The sequence below is a fragment of the Macrotis lagotis genome, chromosome X, assembly GCF_037893015.1.
Source record: "Macrotis lagotis isolate mMagLag1 chromosome X, bilby.v1.9.chrom.fasta, whole genome shotgun sequence".
In the NCBI taxonomy this organism is placed as follows: Eukaryota; Metazoa; Chordata; class Mammalia; order Peramelemorphia; family Peramelidae; genus Macrotis; species Macrotis lagotis.
Window position 1 is genome coordinate 141,612,075 of NC_133666.1, and position 17,519 is coordinate 141,629,593.

A 17,519-nucleotide genomic window follows, 5' to 3' on the forward strand; every position below is an offset into this window, starting at 1 on the left:
GATCCGAGGCTCGCGAGCGGGTTTCGCCCTTAAGAGGCGAGCAAGCCGGCAGCAGCGGCCCGAGCGTAGTCGGGCCGGCCCGGCCTCCGGCCAGCTCCGGGCTGCCCACCCCCAGCCGGGCGCCCGCCCTCCCTCCCGGCCGGGCCAGGCTTTTGTGTAAACACAGTCCTCCTCCCGCTGGAAACTCCAGCCCAGCTACAGGTTACTTGGCTGAGTCCAGATCTTAAAGAGACCCGAGCCTTTTAATCAGCAGAGGCAAAGGCGTCCAGCCCTTCCGAGGGGCCGCTCCCTGGGTGGGAAGCTGCAGTCCTTGTTTCCCCCTCCCCCAGCCTGCCCAGTTGCCCGCAGATGTGATTTTGAAGTGTCTTTTTCTCTTTCTCCCCGTTTCTTTTCTCTCCCCTCCTCCATCTCCTCTTCGAGAGAGAGAGAGAGAGAGAGAGAGAGAGAGAGAGATTTCTCTTTCCACTTCTCTTCCTCGATTGAGAGCCTCTTTTCTACCTTAGGAGGTGAGTGTGGGAAATGTGATTGGCGCCGTTGTGTTGGTCTGGGCTTTTATTTTTTGTTTTTGCTTTTCCTCCTGCCGCCGCCGAGCTCTCCTCTCCTCCGCCCGTCCCCTGGATAAGTTTACCAGTCAAAACAAGTCCTCTCTTCCCCTCAGCGGGAACACAGCCTGCGGGGGCTCCTGAAAGGTCTTCTTTCTGCCCGAACATAGAGCCAGAGCTCCAGCCCATCAGATGCTAGTGGAAGCTCCAACTGATAGTGAACTGCTGCAGGAGCAGCCACAGGACAGGGGATGTTGGGGTCTGGAGTAAAAGTGTGATGGGGAAAGGGGCAAGGGTTCCAGCATAATCCCTCTTCTCTTCCCTCTCCCCCGTACTTTCAAAGGCCATTCAAACGACGTCCCTTTCTGCTTCATCCATGTCGAAAAGTACCTAAAGCACTAGTAAGACAGATCACCAAGGTTTTGGAAACAGCTCTGGCCTAGGGGAGACCACCTCCAAGTCAGATCCCTTGCCCTACATTTAATTGTGTTCTAGACAGGAGCATGTCACTCACCACCCCCAGCCTCATCCGTAAAATGGGGGTGACAGTACCATTCCAACCAATATTATGAGGAAAACATCTTTAAAAATTTGAAATAATAGATGAATAGTTTATTAATGTTAGTGGTAAAGACAGGTGTTTATATTACCTGAAGAGACCAGTATCCCAGGCTAGCTATCAATAATGCAATGAAGACCTATGTGATCTTTCCCAGAAAAGACTTCCGGGGGAGACTGTAGAGGAAATTAATTTTGAAGCCGGGGATTGGTTTGTTTCAGGCCTGGAAAACTTTCTGAAGATGAAGCTTGAGTTGTTTAAAAAAATGAGACATTGTGACATAATGTGACAATAGAGATTCAGAATGTATGAGGTGAGGAGGGATAGATTGCAACATCCTTGAGGACAGCTATTGTTCTTTTTTCTTTTGTCTCTCCACGGCCAGCCCCCAGCACAGGACCTAGCACAGGTCTGTTGAATGAAGGAAAGGGATCCTTAATGGAGCCAACACAAGGGTCTGCTTCACTTCGGCATAAGCTCAGGACAAGAGCAGATGCTCCATAAAGACTTATTTACTCGAGTGAAAAGTGAAGCTTGTGACAGCCTGCTACTATTGTAGTCAAAACTGAGAAATTATTCTTAGTCCTCATGTAAGTGGCCAGAATAGTGAGTGATCTAGAAAACAAGTCACCGAGGTTGAAGGGACTAGGGTTGTATATCCTGAAGAAAAAAGACTTAGGAACTCTCTGGAAAAACACACACACACACACACACACACACACACACACACACACATACATCATACTGGGCACACTTTTTAAAAGTTTATTCTGCATTATTATTATTTTCTCTTTCATTTCAAGTCCAGATAATTACTAAAACAACATATCAAGCCCTCCTATTTGCTGATCTGAGGTCCAAGGTATAATAATTAAATGATCACACTGAAAATATAACAATTGAACAGGTTCCAGGACACCCCTGGAACAGGTTTATCAGATTTGACTTCAAGGTTCTTAAATTCTCTGGGCCTCAGTTTCTTTGTATATAAAGTGAGGGGCCTCAGTTTCTTCGTATATAAAGTGAGGGGTTTAGAAGTGATAATTTATTCCAATCTATCAGCCAACAAGCACCTAGGTGGTTCAAATCCAGTTCACTTGCTTGTCATGGTATTGATGTTTTTTGTCCTTCATTTTCAAAAAGACCATGACATCATGCCTTGACAAGCACATGAATTGGATTTTAGTGAGGAGAGTGTTGTGCTAAGTCACCAGCCTCACTCTTTCCTCCAGAGCCATCTGAGTCCAGTGGCCAGACATGAATTAGGAGGACTGGAGATGACCCTGGATGTGAGACAATCAGAGTTAAGTGATTTGCCCAAGGTCACATAGCTAGTAAGTGGCAAGTTCTGTGGCCACATTCAAACTCCCATACTCCTGAATCCAAGGCCAGTGCTCTACCTCCCAGATATTGTGGTCTTTGAAAATGAAGGACAAAACATTATGTTCTTAAGTGTTAGCCACTGTTCTAAGCAATAGGGATACAAAGAAAGGTGAAAACATCCCTGCCTTCTACTTATGTTCTAATGGAGGAGGCACTAGACAAGTAACTTTGCACTTGAAAGATATACAGGGTAAATTGGAAATAATTCTATGTGAACACATTAGCATTGAGGGGAATTAGTCAAGGCCTGTTGAAGAAATGAGATTTGATCAAGTAAATGTCCTTCAATTGGGGAATGGTTTAGCAAACTGTGGTATATGTATGTCATGGAACACTATTGTTCTATTAGAAACCAGGAGGGATGGGAATTCAGGGAAGCCTGGAGGGATTTGCATGAACTGATGCTGAGTGAGATGAGCAGAACCAGAAAAACACTGTACACTCTAACAGCAACATGGGAGTGATGATCAACCTTGATGGACTTGCTCATTTCATCAGTGCAACAATCAGGGACAATTTGGGGCTGTCTGCAATGGAGAATACCATCTGTTTCCAGATAAAGAACCATGGAGTTTGAACAAAGACCAAGGACTATTACCTTTAATTTAGAAAAAAACCCTGATATCTTATTGTCTGATCTTGCTATCTCTTATACTTTATGTTTCTTCCTTAAGGATATGATTTCTCTCTCATCACATTCAATTTGGATCAATGTATACCGTGGAAACAATGTAAAGACTGGCAAATCACCTTCTGTGGGGGGTGGGGGAGGGAGGTAAGATTAGGGGGAAAAATTGTAAAACTCAAAATAAAATCTTAAAAAAAAAGAAATGAGATTTGAGGTGAAACTTGAAAGAAGTCAGGGAAGTCAAAAGTTGGGGGGTGGTAAAAGAGAGCACATGTTCTAGAGTGAATGTGAACACTGGACCAAATCATTAAAAAAACAGATTAAGGAGAGCTGGAATGTCTTGTGAATAATTGCAAGGAGGCCAGAATCACTGGATCACAAAGTACATGGAGAGGAATAAACATGTAGAAAGAATGTAGAGATGGGAAAGGGCCAGGTTATGAAGAGCCAAGGAAAGGATTTGATAATTAACCCTGGAAGTAATGGGACTAAATTTTATTGAGTAGGGGGCAGAGAGATGACATGGTCAGCCCAGCACTTAAAGAAAATTTCTTTGGCTTCTGAGTGGAGGATGGACCGGTGAGAAACACTTGAAGCAGGAAGACCATCAAGATGTTTCCCAGAGGTAAGGCCCCCTTGCTTCCACCCTCTGGATGATCTCAGCCACAGCAAAATCTCAGAATTGCCTCTGGCCTTGACTCCAGACTATAAAGCAAAACTTGTCACTTTGTTGCTATTGTCAGGACTACAGATCACTGAAACCATAGGTATAAGTATTGAGATCACCCCACACTACCTGGACCCCCACACACACCAAGGTTGGGGGCTCTGGCTCCAGTCCCTTATTACAAGCAGTCTCCCTCTCTGAAATTAAGCTTGTATTTGAGTCCTTACTCTCCTGTCTCTAGTCTGCTTTGTCCAATTCTGGTCATTCACAAGTTAGAGGCTAGTTCTGATCCATTTGACAAGCCCAAACAGAAGTGTTTTTTTGTTTTTTGTTTTTTTAGATTTTTCAAGGCAATGGGGTTAAGTGGCTTGCCCAAGGCCACACAGCTAGGTAATTATTGTCCGAGGCCGGATTTGAACTCAGGTACTACTGACTCCAAGGCCAGTGCTCTATCCACTGCACCACCTAGCCACCCCAGAAGTCTGTTTTCAGTATTCTAGGCATGGGATGATGAGGGCCTGCATCAGAGTGATAGTTATGTCCAAGGAGAGAAGGGATGTGTATACAAGAGATGTTTCATAGGTAGAGTCAACAGAACTTGGCAACAAATTATATGTGAGGTAAATTCTAAGTGGATGAGAAAATTTGGAGTCTGGATGACTAAGAGAATGGTGGTACTTTCAACTGTGAAAGGGAAGAGGGAAGAGTTTTGAGGGAAAGATTAATAAATTCAGTTTTTGGACAGCTTGAATCTAAAAAATACTTCAAAGACTGTCCACGTAGAAAAAGGATTAGTCTTAGCCTCCATAGCTTGTGAGGTATGTATGTGGTATCAGAGGAGAGAACTAAGATGAAATGGATGGAAGTTAAAGGGAGGCAGATTTCATTTCAGTGTAAGAAGGAACTTTCTAATGGTTAGAGCTGTGTGCAAATTGAATGGGCTGCATATGAACAAAAATATTTATAGAAGTACTTTTTGTGGTAGCAAAGAAGTAGAAACAAATATGTGCCTGTCATTTGGGAAATGGCTGAACAAACTGATATATTAATGTGTTGGAATATTATTGTGCCTGAATAAATGATGAATATGAAAAATTCAGAGAAACTTGAGAAGACTTGTGTGAACTGATGCAGAGTGAAATGAGTAGAATCAGAACAATATATATATATTTATATATATATATATATATATATACACACACACACACACAAACACACACACAATGATCACAGTAATGTAAAGGGAAACAACTTTGAAAGGCTAATTATTACTTAAGAATAATGATAAAGTATGCCTCAGTCAGAGAAGACACAGGGGTGGACTAGAGATGCAGAATGAGACATATATTTTTGACCATTACTCATATATTAATTTGTTTTGTTTGACTTCAAAGGAGGACTTCTATGGGACAGGGGAGAATTAATGGGAGTAGAAATAAATGCAAAATATGAGAGAAAAGAGCATCCATAAAATATTAATCAACTATACAGAAGAAAACAAAAATGCTCAGAAAGTGACATAAACAGCAATGTTGTTACTAAATTATCAAACTTAATAGATACTTTTAAAAATACTATATAACAGAAATTAATTATTTTATATACAGGACTTATAATTTGCATAGTGGGATGGCTGTGCTTATTCAGATTAAATTCTTAATTTAAAAAAGAACATTTAATAAATTGGATGGGCTGCCTCATAAGCTTCTCAGCACTGGAAACTGTTCAAACAAAAACTGATTGATCAGGTATTGAAGTGATGTCTTGGTTAAAGCAGACCAGATGGTCTGTAAGAGCTTTTCCCACTCCTAGACTATGACTTTGTGGATCTCTTTTGTTAGTATTTCAGCCTTCTTTCTTTTATCTTGTGTTTTCTGCAGCTGTTTATACTACTATGTATTATTAACCCTTCATAATCTGAAAGACTGTTATTAAGTTGCCTTCAGATCTTCTTGTCTCAATAGTCCTAGTTCTTTAGTTCTTCCCAAAAGAACATGTTGTTACCTTCTTTCACTATTTATATTATTGTATTCTTAAAGCCCTTTAAATCTACTTTTGAAATGGATGCTGGGTTTAGAGAAATATTTGTGCTACAAAGGACCTTCCAGCACCCCCATTTTATAGAAAAAGCAGTAACAATTCCAGTAGTGCCCAAACCATCCCAATTGACTTTATCTGATAAACATAGAATTGAAAGAGCTTTCCACTGTGCATCTTAGGTGAGAACTGATACCTGACACCTTTCACCAATCTTACAGGTCCTGAAGCTTTCCCTTCTCCCTTAAATGCTGGTAGGAATTGCTTGCTTTCATCATAAAGATGCTACCACATGGGCAGCTAGGTGGCATAGTGGATAAAGCACTGGCCTTGGAGTCAGGAGTACCTGGGTTCAAATCTGAGCTCAGACACTTAATAATTACCTAGCTGTGTGGCCTTGGGCAAGCCTCTTAACCCCATCTGCCTTGCAAAAAAAAAAAAAAGATGCTACTACCTGGGTGTAACCATAAGGGGAACATATATAGCATCAACACAGAGAGGTTATCATCCATCCTGACCTACAAAAAGACATTTCAAAGGTGACACTGTGGACCCTGACTTAGAATTTTTAAAAGTATTTTTATTGATATTTTCCATTTATGTCACTGTAGTTATTCCAGTGTCCCTCCCCTTCTCAGATAACCCTCGCATATGATAGATAGTATTTTTTAACCAGGAAAAAAAATCAGCACAAAAACGGGCATCTTTCATCTCCACTAAGGGGTAGGTTAGAGGTGTCTTATAATATCTCTTCAATTTAGTCCTGATTGAGGTTTATAATGTAATGAGATCTGTAAAATTTTGATTTGTTGACTTTTATAATATAATGAGATCTTTATAATTTTGTTAGCATTTACTTTTGATTTTTGTATCATTCTGTCCATTTGCATTGTTGTAGTTTACGTACATGTTGTTTTCTTAGTTCTGTTTATTTTACTCTGTATCATGTAGCTCTTTCCATGTTTCTCTGTATTTATCACATACATCATTTCTTCCAGTGTAGTAATATTATATTTATGCACCACAATTTGTTTAGCCATACTCTAGTTGATGGGCATCTACTTTGTTTCTTATGGTTTAGTGATCACAAAATGTGTAGCTATAAATATTTTAAAAATAAATGGGAACTAGGGATGGTTAGGTGGTACAGTGGATAGAGCACCGGCCCTGGAGTCAGGAGTCCCTGAGTTCAAATCTGGCCTCAGACACTTAATAATTACCTAGCTGTGTGGCCTTAGGCAAGCCACTTAACCCCATTTATCTTTCAAAAACAAAACAAAACAACACCCTAAAATAAATGGGAACTTTTCTTCTTATCAATGGTTTCCTTGCATATAAACCCAATAGTGGAATCTTAATGGGCAGCTAGATGGTGCAGTGACCCTGGAGTCTGGAGGACCTGAGGTCAAAATCTAGCCTCAGACACTTGACACTTACTAGCTGTGTGACCTTGGGCAATCACTTAACCCTGATTGCCTTGTGTCCAGGGCCATCTCCAGTCATCCTGATTCATATCTAGCCACTGGACCCAGATGGCTCTGGAGGAGAAACTGAGGTTGATGACTTAGCATAGCACCTCTCACTCAAATCCAGGCTATGAATCAAGTTTGTCACTTTGTTGCTATTGTCAGGACTACAGATCACTGAAACAGATATAAGTATTGACATCACCCCACACTACCTAGCCCCTCTCCCCTACCAGAGTCGGGCATCACCTTCCTGATGTCATGGTCTTCTTTGAGAATGATAGACAAACATAATCATTTGCATAATAGCTATAAATACTTTCTTAAATGGTTGTACCATTTCACAGATCCACCAACAATGTATTAGTGTACCTCTCCTTCCACAACCCCTCTTACATTAACTATTGCCATTTTTTGTGAAAATCTCAGGGCTGTTTTTTATTTGAATTTGAATACTTTGCAGTTCTTTTGAGAACTGTTTGTTCGTATCCTTTGATCATTTATCTATTGGGGGAATGGCTATTAGTCATATATATTCATTGTTGAACCTACAATGTTAATACTAAAATAAGCCCAGTAATCCTACCTTACAATATCAATACAAAGGAATCAACACCACCAACCCTAATCCACCAAACCAAAATTGCATCACCATTTCCCCAGTGTCACCACAAAAGTGATCACCCCTGCTCCTAGCCTACAATGCAAATATAAAAGTGACACCCTGGACCCTATAATATCAATACTATTATTTTTATAGAGAATTTATATGTTGTCTCCTATTTATATTTATATTTATTATTTATTATTATATATTCATTATTTTTTTTAGGTTTTTGCAAGGCAAATGGGGTTAAGTGGCTTGCCCAAGGCCACACAGCTAGGTAATTATTGTCTGAGACCGGATTTGAACCCAAGTACTCCTGACTCCAAGGCCTGTGCTTTATCCACTACATCACCTAGCCGCCCCTATAAATATTTGATCCTCACAACAAACCTGGGAGATGGATACTATTATTATACCCCATTTTACAGTTGAAGAAGCTGAGGTAAACAGAGATTAAGAGACCTGTCCAAGGTCACATATCTAGTAAGTCTCTGGGACTGGATTTGAATTTATGGCTTCCTAATTGAAGGTCCAGAGCTCTATTCACCTAGCTGTCTCTAGCTCCCATCCATTTGAAATAACAGTGTCACCACAAAGGGGCTGGCCTACCCTAATTTAGAGTGTCATGAAAAGGGGTCCACTTATTGAGCCTGATTCACAATATCAGTATGAAGGGGCTGCTATCAATCTATAATATCAATACAGAAATGTCATCAATGACCCTGATTTATATTGAGAACCCTCTTCATGAGGTTCTTTGAGGAAGTGGGCATCTACCATCTTCCTCTTTCCTAAAGTGACCCCCCAAGGATTCTCAGCAGCTAAACTGAGCTGAGATGCTCCTCTGAAGCACCAGCTTCCTCTGTTTGTTTTGGTTTCTTCATGCTGTGTATGGGGATTTGGGAGTTTGGTTTTTATAAAAATCAGTTGTTGGCAAGACTTAAAGCGTGTGATATTTTTATCCTTGAAACATGCCCAGGAGCCAAGCCAAGATGTTCAAGTTTGATTCCTGTTCAGAAGAAGCCTTGGAAATACAGGGAAGCACCTTCAAGCATAACAGGTCAGCAGCGCTTCCAACTGTGGTTCCAGTGCTACTAGCAACCTGGTTAGGCTTTCTGGTGAGCTTACCCGCTCATGCCCCTCATGCACACACACACACACACACACACACACACACACACACACACTCTCTCTCTCTCTCTCTCTCTCTCTCTCTCTCTCTCTCTGTCTCTCTCTCCTCCCTCTCTCCATATATTTATATATATATATATATATATATATATATATATATATATATATATATTCTTTTGATTGTGCATGTGTCTCCTCACTCTTTATAGGTCAGTGATAGTGAAGAGAAAGTGAGAAAGAAAAGAAAATCAAGAAATGATACCTCCAGTGAAGGAAAGATTGATGGGCAAATCTGAGACTACTTGTGATATTATATATCACAGATATATAATAATAATAACCCAATTTTTACAATGGGACATCTCCCAACAACTGAGCAAGCTAAATTCATTGCCTTCCTTTAAAAAGATAATGGAATTGAGTCTCAGAGTGGGTAAGTTATTTGCCCATCATCACACAACTAGGACATACATGACAGATACAAGATTCAAATCCAGGTCTCCTAACTCCAAACCCAGAACTATTTTTACAACATATGTAGCTACTCATATGTACATTGCATGCAAATTGCATACACATGCATCTGTGGTCCACTTAACAATTTCATTCCCACAGTATGGCCCTTTGAAGTACCAACTGGAGAATATGGTAAAATTAAATTAAAGAAAGAAAAAGAAAAGAAAATTCTTCCTTGTAAATGTGGATTCCCAAACAGACTGATGAAGGAGTCAACAGGATTGCTTCACCAGCTTGGGAAGCAATAAACACTGAGGGAGAATTAAGATGCCAGGAATCCAGGTAATAGAATTTTTAGTTACCAGAAATACATCCTCAAATGAGGAAAGTGTGAGCCCTGCTGAGAACACTATAAAACTTGAAGCATTACATAAATATGAGTGGTTATTATTATATAGCTGCAAAGATCCCAAAATGATGCACAGAAAATCACAGGTTTTCCCATCCTTGTTTCCTCCACTGAAGGTTATCATTATGCCATCTGCCCTAATAGACAGAACTTGGACTTTTCTCAAAATCACTAGAGGCAGCCTAGAGAGTAAAGTGGAAGCTGCTCTCAGTTTGATCTCAGAGAATCCAGATTCATATCCTAGCTATGTGACCTTGGGCAAATTACTTAACATCTCTGGGCTTCATTGGTAAGATGAGAGGGTTGGATGAGATGATTTCAAAAGTCCCTTCAAGCTCTCAATCCTGTGATTCCTTTACTTCTTTGACACACACACACGCGTGTGTGCACACACACACACACTTACTAATTCTTGAGTGTAGCTCATGTAAGGCTGGGGAAAAAAATAATAGGATAAATTACATTCTTGGAACAAAAAAAAAAAAGTGTAAGAAGCCCACTTTATTCCATATACCTACAATAGGTTGATTTTGGAACTGACTGACCTGGTAGTAGAGAAAACAAATAGGAGATTCAATCTCCCCTAAATCCAGAAATGTGAAGAGACAGATTCACTTGTGGTGGGCTTAGGCACAAGCTCCTTGGAGGAGGATGTAAGAGAGTTGACTCGTAGGGCTTTTTAGAATAATGAATCCCCTGTCTTTCAGAATAGGACACTGAACCAACACCAGGAATGTTGCTTTTTTAGATTTCACCATCAGAATTCCTAGGAAGTAAGTCAGTAGAAACAGAATTGTTCAGACTGGCTCCTGTTTTCCCAACTGGAGGGCGACTTCTCCATCAGATTTCATAGTACTTTAGGCTTCTTGTGGGCATTTCTCATATGTATGAATGAATGAATAAAGACTTAAGTTTCTCTAAAACAGGAACTAAAGGTTATTTACCTCCTTACTGTTTTCTCTATACAGTCCTGGCTTAGTGAAACATTCTTGATTGTGATGGATCTTATCTGTTCTGGCCTAATGAAACATCCTAGCATTATCTTCCAATTCATCATCTGCTCAGCATCAAAGTGATTTTCCTAAAGGGTTGGTCTGACCCTGTCACCTCCTACCCCCTAAATAAACTCCAGGAGCTACCCAATGACTTCCAGGATCAAACTCTTCTGTATGGCATTTAAAAGCCCTCACAATCTGGCCCCCTTCCTACCTTTCCAATTCTCCTTTCATCCCCTTTATCCATTCTGTCCAATCAGCTACACTAGCCTTTTTGCTATTCCTTGCACATAGTACTCCATCTCCAGAGTCTGTGCCTTTCTATTAGCTGTTCCCCATCCCTGGAGTGCCCTCCTTCCTCACATTTACCTCTTAGAAGCCCTAGCTTCCTTCAAGATTCAGTTGGAGAGAACTTTTTACAATCTGAGACTTATCCTGATACCCCAAACTGCTCCTCTTTCCATTTCCAAATGACAAATAACAATATATAAAAAAGGCAAATATATATAAATACAAATTTTTGCAATAAATACAGATATATACAGATACAAACCAATATAAACGTATGTAATAAATGTATGTAACAGGAGAAATACAAAATTATGTAATAAATAGTATATATACATGACAAATACAAATATATAAATATAAATTTTTACCATAAGCACTACAAATATACACCTATATCTTCTCAGGCTTATCTCCTTCTAGACTCAGCCAGACTGTATTCCTCCCTTTCCCCTAAACAAATTTCTCTCCTTTGTTCATCTCTTCTGTCTTCCTCTCCCTTCATCCCCAAGACACACAATAAATTTTATATATGTACAAGACAAAAATAAATATATACAAATACAAATATAAACAATAACTTAGATGCATACATATGTTTTCTTGTAGGAGAGAAGCTCCTTGAAGGTAGGAATGGCTTTGGTTTTTGTCTCATTGAATAACACAGGAAATCACTAATTGCTGATTGATTGATTGATTTGTATTTCCCTTATCACCTCCCACAGTTCAGCATAGGTTTGCTGTGCTAGGCCGGAGATAATTCATATTCAGTAAAAATAGTCTGGAACCATTCCAGCAGGGTTGGGTCTCCAGATTTTATTTATTTATTTATTTTTGCAAGTTCACAGACAGAAGATCTAGTTACTGATCCTTCAGGACTTCTGCCCTGGAAAAACACTTAGGGGTTTTAGGAAAATCAAGGAGAACAAAGGAGGAAGATGCTACAGAATGTTCTAGAAGTAATGAGAATGTTCTAGTAATGAAGGAGAACAGCTCAGCAAAATGTGTAAGCTGACTTCTATGGAGAGCAGAGATCCAGAGGGACTTACTCTCCTAGTCACACTAAATTGTGTGACCCTGGGCACCTCATTTCCCCTCTGGGTGAATCTCCACTACCCCGTGTTTCAAAGGAGTTGGACAAGCTGATCTCAGAAAGCCACTTTTCTCTCTCATCACCGTAGAGCCCATAAATGCAAAGCCTTACCTTCAAGCCTGGTCTCTTTATCCTGGGACATCTCTTGCTAATTGTTTATGTCAGTGTTAGCCCTGAATGGTTATTTGTGATGTGTGGAAGAGTGAGGACAAGGAGTCTGGGTCATTTTGAGCAGTTATTATTGTTCTATTTGGTATCATAAGTGGTCATTCTGTGCTTTGCTTCATTACAGATGGTGCATTTAGTTAAGTGTGTGGATTTAATGGGTGTCCATTCTCAGCAGGCCAGGAGGAGCCCAGCTATGGAATGATTACAGATGCAAACATTGAGGGAGGGGGATAAGGAAGTCAGCAGAAGATGGGAATGAAGGGTAGAACTGGGGTGGGGGGGTGGGGGGTGGGGGGGAGGCTGTTGGGGCCATTCTCCTCCTCTTCCCTGAGATGATGAGCCATCCCAAGGAAGCTGAGTAATGTCAGGGAGGCCAGGACCCTCATTACTGAGACCGGTGGCACATTTCTTCTCTTTCCCTTTGGGGGATATTCCTTGTATATTCCAAAGCCCATCCAGTAGAGACACAATCTTTCCTGAAGGCCCATGGGAGGGCTTTGTGAGGCCTCTTTAACCACCTCACAGAGAACTAAAAATGACCATAATTAAAAGTAAAAGATGACAAAGCATCTAAGGTCAAAATCATCAGCTCTCCCTCCCCATGTATTTTTTTTTAAGATACATTGAAGGAAGCAGGTCTCCAGGGATGATTTGGTTACCCAAAAAATAAAAAAAAGTTTTAAAAAACTGAATAATGGAATTACTTTTTTTTCCTCTCTCCCTACCATCCTGACCCTTCCTTTAATTTAAATGTTCTAAACGCAAACTCCTGCAACCTTTGACTGGAACCCAGAGGGACACAAAGACAAACCAGACCAGAAATACATCCCCATGGACCAGCCTAATTGAATTTCACCATCTGAGAGTGCAAAGGAAAAAGAAAAAAGAAAAAAAAAAGAAAAAGAAAAAACCCAAACCCGTAAACATCATTGACTGCAGAGCGAGAGCAAAAATTATTTCAGCATTAATAATCTGGAGGGTTATTAATAACACCAGAGAGGACATGGAAATAGATGTGATTTTTATCTTGACAGCGTCCCTTTAACCTTAACTGAAATCTTTTGCTTCTACATAGCTGGGCTCTGGGGGCCTTCAATGGTTTCAGGGTCCTAGTGCCCCAAGCTTGGGGGCAGGTGGGGGGGATAGGGGCTGTGCTAGAAGAACAGGAATTTGTCTGGAAGAAGAGGATGAAGAGGAAAAGGGTGCTGAGGCCTGAAAGGAATTCTTCTCCAGAGTGGTTGTAGAGTCAGCTGCAGCCCTCTTTTTTGCCTTGCCCAGAAAATGATGAGTTTAGGAGCAATGTTCTATTGATGTGAGGGACCTGAGGCTTGGTTTTCCTGGAAGCCCCTCCATAATCTGGTCCCTACTACCTTTTCAGCCTAATCTCCTACTAGACTCAGCCAGATTGGATTCCTCCCTTTCCCCTAAACAAATTTCTCTCCTTTGTTTATCTCTGCCTTCCTCTCCCTTCATTCCCAACAATGAACCTCCTCCCTTTATCCCTCCCACTTTTCAGCCATCACAGTCCTATCCATCCTTTAAGTATCAACACCTTCATTAAACCAGCCCACATCATTGCAACCCACAGAGATCACCAACTTCAGATTTTTTTTTTCTAATGTTCACATGTAGTGTTCATTTGGGGGTAGCTCAGTGAATAGAGTGCCAGACCTGGAATCAGAAAGATTCATCCTCTTGATTTCAAATCTGGCCTCAAATACTTACAAGCTGTGTGACCCTGGACAAGTCACTTTACCCTGTTTGCCTAAGTTTCCTTATCTGTAAAATGAGCTGGAGAAGGAAATAACAAATCACTTCAATATCTCTGCCAAAATAAAACAAAACCCAAGCGTGGTCATAGAGTTGGACATAATTAAACAACTGCTTGCTTGAGGTTTTGTTACTCAAAATCTTATGACATTTCTCATATTCTTTTTTATGCTTCCATTTAACTATTTGAATGAGCAAGCAAGCAAGTCCCTTAACTCCCTGGGCCTCAGTTTCTTTATCTGTAAAATGAGGGAGTTGGATTAGAAGACTTTGGGGATCTCTTCTAATTCTAGATCAAATACTTAAGCTTTGTTCCCCAACTAGACTGTAAGTGCCTCAAGGACAGATGCCCATGTCTTATATTTCTTTATAGTTCCCATAGTGCCTAATGTTGCTTCCTAAATGGTAGGTACTAAATCAATATTTTAAAAAAGTTGAGGGTAGGGATTGGAAAGAGGAAATTCAGCTTGACTCTTAAGGTTTATGGTCGCTATAGTTTCTGTCAGGGTCCTAGAGGCTAGGACACAGAAACACCTGGGAGATCAGGAGAGAGTTTAGAAAGGCTTGGCATGGTCCCAGTTGTGACTTGTGACAGAGTTATCACTGCCCAGCCCTCTGTCATATCCTGTGTTTAGGACTTCTCAGGCAGGATACGGTGATACAATGCACAAGAGCTTTGCCAGGGACAGACACGTATACAACAAAGATACTCAGAGGAAGCCAACAGACCTCATCCGGTGGCATCGATGGACCTGCCGGGAGATCTCACTTGGGTCTCCTGAGTACTCTCAACAAACTCAGTACTATAACCACAAGTTGAGAACTGGTTTAATAATATCCCAGAGACCCAGACCCTTTCTGTTCATCTATACTGCTGATAGGCAGTCTCGGAATCAGAGAAATTGGTATTCCCATTGGCCTGAGCTGCCTTCTTGTCCCCACAGCTCTTTTGTCCTGCCTTCTTGATTATGGTGGTAGGAGTGCATACTAAACCAGACAGCTGAAGAATGAACAAAGTCACCACTGTCCCTCCACACTTTCTTGAGGCAACATATTAGGGTACTTTATCATCATCTTTAATAAAATTTCCCTCCCTCTCAGGGATGGGTCAGATAAGCACAGTCCGGCTTAGGATTCAGGATGTTGCTGCAGCTGGAAAGGATATAAATTTTCTGCTGTAAATTAAGTAGAAGGAAACCTTAAAGAACTTATTTCTTGCCCTAGGAGAGGCATCCAGGAGTCATGCCTCTGATGCTCTCCCTTTTTATAGCTGCTGTTTGTCCTTCCGGATGGAGCAGCCAGCCCCTGCTGAGGACATCGTGTTCCTCATGATGAAGTATCTTGGCAGGAGAAGGGGATGGAAGAGACACCTGTGGTGGCATTTCCTTATTCACTGCTGCCCAAGGGCCTAGTCAGCTGCCTGCTCTTGGAACTCCAGCCTCATGTTCTTATCCTGTATTTCCTGCCCCCAATCTTTGCTGAGAGAAATCCCCTCTGTCTTCCAAGACCCTCAAACTCCCTCTCCTCTGTGAAGCCTTTCTTTCACCTAAGGTCAGACACTCATCACTTCTCATCTACAATAGTTAAGTGGTCTCCCTGCCTCTGGCCCCTCCCTTTCCCAATCCATTCTCCACATAGATGCCAAATGAAATTGCTTTTTTTCCCCCCTTTGTTGAGGCTATGTGGGTTAAGTGACTCTCCCAGGTCACACAAAGAGTCTCAAGTGTCTGAGGTTGGATTGAATTGAGGTTCTCCTGTCTCCCGGATTTATCTACAGTGCCTCCCAGCTGCCACCCAACTGAAATTCTAAAGTCACTCCCCTACTTAGGAAGTTCCAGTGGCTCCCTATTACCTCCAGGATAAACTAGAGAATCTTTTGTTTGGCACTTAAAATCATTCATAGTCTGGCTTTAGCTTATCTTTTCAAGCTAATTACATATTCCCCTTCCAGATTCTCCACCTTTTAGCATAGCTTCAATCTAACCCAACTAGACTGGGCCCTCCCTAATGTGAGACAATTCAACTCCAGGACTCCCACTTCCAATTCTCTTTCCTAGAATGCTCTTTTTTTCATCTCTGCTCTGGGGCAAGTGGCAGCCCTGTAGGCAGGAGGATAAGAGTTCAAATCAAAAGCAAAAAGAAAAGAAAAGGAATCAAACCTCTATCTTCTTTCAAGTTTTCTAATCCTCAAAAGGCCTCTCCTGATTTTACCCAATTGTTATTAACTACTCCTCCCACCCCACCCCAAAATAAACTTTTATTATGGTATATGCTGGTAAATAATTAACAACTGGCTCTCCAAATCAAAAAAAAAGTAATACATAGGATATACTTCTAAATTAAATCTACATTATTAATGTTTTTCTCCATCCCTTTCTTAAGTCTAGACATTCAACAAAACAGTAAATCAAGCCCTATAGCACTTAACAATTAAATCTCACATTGAACATTTAACAATCAGTTCTCTAATTGTAGAACTGGCTCTAATACATCCCTGCTTGTATATATATCTTGTATTTACAGAGAGAGAGAGAGAGAGAGAGAGAGAGAGAGAGAGAGAGAGAGAGAGAGAGAGAATTCAAGCTTTCTCATAGTAGAATATGAGCTCCTTGAGATCAGGAATCTTTTGACTTGAATCCCTAACATTTAGCCCAGTGGCTTGTTCTTGTTTCCTTAATCACTGGATCATTCATCCTCAACAGAGTTGTGATGGAGCTCTTGATTTGGAATCAGAAGACCTGGATTTGAATCTTGACTTGACTACTTACTGCTTTTAAACCTTTATAGCTTTAATTTTCCTCATCTGTGAAAGGAGGGATTGTACTTGATGGTCTCTGAAACCCCCTTTCCTGCTCTAATTCCCTAAATCTACCATGCTATTTATGTACAAAACTTCTCTTCCCAAACAGGATTGTAAACCCCTTGGGGCTCATTTTGAGGTGCCTTTAATGAGGCTAATAGGTGGTGCCAGAGTGCACAAGTCAGGAAGACTCATCTTCAGACACTTATTAGCTGTGTGACCTTGGACAACTCACTTCACCCTGTTTGCCTCAGTTTCCTCTTTTGTAAAATGAACTGGAGAAGGAAATGTTAAACCATTCCAGTATCTTTGCCAAGAAAATTTCATATGGGGTCACAAAGAGATCTGACTGGAAAATGACTGAATAGTGCCTTTAATATTAGAAGATATGAAGAAATGTTTGTGCAATGAATGTAACCTCTTTTCTGATTCATTGTTTCCACTGAGTAGATACAAGCAGGACCCCAAGAGAGCTACTGAGGCTAGAGCTTCTTTGGTACCCAAGAGGTTCAGACTTGGG

General features: G+C 40.8%; 1 long non-coding RNA gene across 1 annotated transcript; it reads left to right on the plus strand.

Annotated features, from left to right (window-relative positions):
• The first annotated feature begins 203 nt into the window (after positions 1–203).
• Positions 204–12,684, plus strand: LOC141502650 (uncharacterized). The gene is made up of 4 exons (XR_012472609.1): positions 204–506; positions 3,619–3,737; positions 8,869–8,949; positions 10,854–12,684. It is a non-coding gene; the product is annotated as an uncharacterized LOC141502650 (long non-coding RNA).
• The last annotated feature ends 4,835 nt before the right edge of the window (positions 12,685–17,519 follow it).